This window comes from Humulus lupulus, chromosome X (assembly GCF_963169125.1).
Source record: "Humulus lupulus chromosome X, drHumLupu1.1, whole genome shotgun sequence".
NCBI classification, from domain to species: domain Eukaryota; kingdom Viridiplantae; phylum Streptophyta; class Magnoliopsida; order Rosales; family Cannabaceae; genus Humulus; species Humulus lupulus.
Genome location: NC_084802.1, coordinates 209,882,652 through 209,886,059, shown reverse-complemented (window position 1 = coordinate 209,886,059; position 3,408 = coordinate 209,882,652).

Here is a 3,408-nt window from a genome sequence, read left to right as displayed (position 1 = left end):
GGGGTGAGATTATGACTTGAATTTTTGTCAGTACTATGCTTTAAGCAACCCTGCAATCACTCTATTTGGTGTAACACTCACTTAATACTCTCTGCAGAGATTACACATTATGAAAATGGGAGCGATAAAGTGAATCAAAACAGATTTATTAATATTAAGTTCTTTGGTTCGTTTAGTTTTTCACGAACCCCTTACCTGATATAATGTAATCGAATAGAATGGAATGAAAAATAATAATTTTTTATTTTATTTTTTTATTTGATTGTATTTTAGAGTATTTGAATCTTATTTCAACATAATAGTTTTTTCGTCATTTTTGTAAAATGATTATTTTATTTAAAAATCAGCAAAAAGATGATTTAAATGTAAAAATTTAATATTTTTTTTTATCAATTTTTTATATTTATATTAATTTTTATTTTATTCATTTTCTCATTCTTATTCATATTCTTCATTTTTATTACTTCTAATCAAACGTCACCTTAATATATTTTTTTTTATTGCGAGCACACGCTCACATGTACTGCAAAGGAAAATGCTCTAATCATGATCATATTGATGCCCCATATTATTTACTACACTACTAGACTTTTCGTTTTGGGTGCTGTTGGTGTAATATGCCATAAATAATAGTGAATAAATTTAGTAAAATAATAACATAATTTAGTATTAGATAGTAGAAAAAAAGAAAAAGAACAATTCTTTGTTTATTAGGTCCTAATAATCAATATATAGGACTAACTAGAAAATGTGGTGTTGCCCAAAGAAATTCCATATGGAATAAGAAAATTAGAAAAAGTTAGGCATAGAGAGAGCCCGTTTGTTGTGGCGAGATTGTTTGATATATGATTCTTTGTATAAAATTAAATTTTTTGCAAAGTGATTGATAAAATTAAAAGCGATACCTTTTTCAAGTTATAAACTTCCTCATGACTTGTATGTAAGTTATATAATCTCTTCTTTTAATATTTACAGTTAATATAAATATATATATAATTTAATTTTTGGAAAAGACGAGACAAAAATAAAGTAACAAATATTTGTGAAGTTGTACGTAGAGTACTCGGTATCGGATTCCATCCCGGATTTTACTTTAAAAAAATAAATAAACTGTCCAATATATTTTTTAATTTTTCTAAAATATATATATTTTTAATTTTATGTATTATTATTAAATCAATATCCGTACTAAAAATGACTAAATTTATTTATTGCTTATTAATATAAGAATAGATTTGGCGTGGTCACAAAGAGAGTTGTGGACTTCAGTTGTCTCTAGCTGATAGTTATGTAAATTTGAAGTGGACCAAAAACTAGTAAAACTATTGGCTTGGGAAGAGCAGAGAGCGTTCCCAAGACTAAGACGAGACAATTGTGGTGTAGTGTGGTGTGGTATGAAAGCTACGTATTCTTCTTATTTCTGTATAGCGACATGAAAAGTACAACCACAACAAGCACAACCCACCCCTCTTTGTGCTTTTCTTCAAACCAAAAATTCCAGCTCATATGTTGTCTAGCTTATATGTGTAATAATTAGCTATTTATTTATTTATGGGATGTTTGGAAAAATAATTTCACTTTTGTAGTTATTTTAGAAAATAATTTTGTTTTAATAATTTCTTGTAAAATAATTTTCTAGACACCCCAAGGAAATTCCCGACACCACAAAGATAATAATTCTAAACATTTTGTTAGAAATTATAAAAAGAATGTCATTTTGATATTATAAAACACTTTATTTTCACAACATATTCTTTGTTCAAGTATGAAATTGTTACTTATTTTATATTTGTTAAATTGTAATTTAAATGGGTCCCGTCGGGTCCCTGCCCCGTCCTATTTAATATTCGGAGATTGAAAATTATCGCTATACCCGTCCAGTTCTCCATTTAGACGAGGATTCACTACCCTATTAGGAGCGGAGCCCCGTCGCCATAGGAAAAATGTGCATCCCCTCCCCCAACTCCCAATCGTCAGAGATTAGTGAGTTTTTGTGGTATCACTACTATTGTGGTCCTCTACGGATAATTGCAAATAGAGAGTTGAAACACATAATTTTTTTAAAAAAAAAATAGAATAAGAATAAAATTATCATCATGTACCATTTCATATTCAATGCCCTGAATCAACCATAGAAAGTTACCAACATATCAAACTCTTGTAATCTTCCTTCCCTACTTTTGATTGTATAATTTTGTTTTCATAATTAGAGAGCCATTTTTTTAAAAAACATGGAGTTAAAAGTAATTTTAGGTAAAATACAAGGATATAAATATTTTAGTAAAGTTTGCCTAAGATAGTAATATTATAACTAAATATCTTTCAATTTTTTTTTTTAAATTCTCCTTCAAATGATTAAAAAAGAAAGCAATTTATTAAACAACAGAGACAAGATAATTATTTCCTCTCCATCACTCCTCATATTCTCTATATTTTTTTTTTCAGATTTATATAAATAAATATATTTATATCTTAAGAGTCAAGATTCAAGAATGATGTTTGGTTTGGGATATTACAACCTGATTTATTAAAAAATCTAAATCCCAAAAGACATTTTCTTTATTTCTAATAGATTATAGTCACGTGACTTGTTTTATACGCATCAATGCTGTATTTGAACAATGCACGTGGAATAAACAAATAAGAAGATTAGATAGATACACGTCTTAGAGAAGACTATTTGTATTTGATAATGAGATTCATACCCCTGTCCTACGGGTCTATGCCGGAGAAGACTTTCTATAAGTTTAACTAAGAATTAATTAATTAATTAATTAAGTAACAAAAAATACAAAAAACTACATATAATATATATTTGATAAATGATAAAGATCAGTCTTGTCTATTCAGCACCTTTAGATGTGACAAATTATTATTAAAGCGATTTATTATTACATTTTACATATTTACCTGTTCTAATAACAATATGTCACATGTTAACAGGCATAAACTATTTTATAGCAATACTACATTTATTTATGTGGGTTTGAATTTCATTTTACTTGGTGGTGAATTTTATTTGATCCATAATTATTTTATTAGTAACATGAATTATTATATTAATGATTGAATATCAACGATTAGTTAAAAAAATATTATATATAAAATAAAACTCAAATAATGAAACAAAACTAATATTTATATTTTTATTAATGTATGTATACGTATGGGCTTTTAAAATGACATATACACATATAATTTTACTAGATACAAACAACGTGCAATATACACGTTTGCTTAGTTTTATTTATAGAATTTATTAATTATTTTTATTAAATTTATATTAATGTCATATAAATTTCAAATAAATATCCTATTTTAATTAAATAATTTATTTATTTTTGTTCTAGTTTTTGAATTTGGGAGTAACAATAAGATATTATATTACATGTTTATTGTAATATTAAA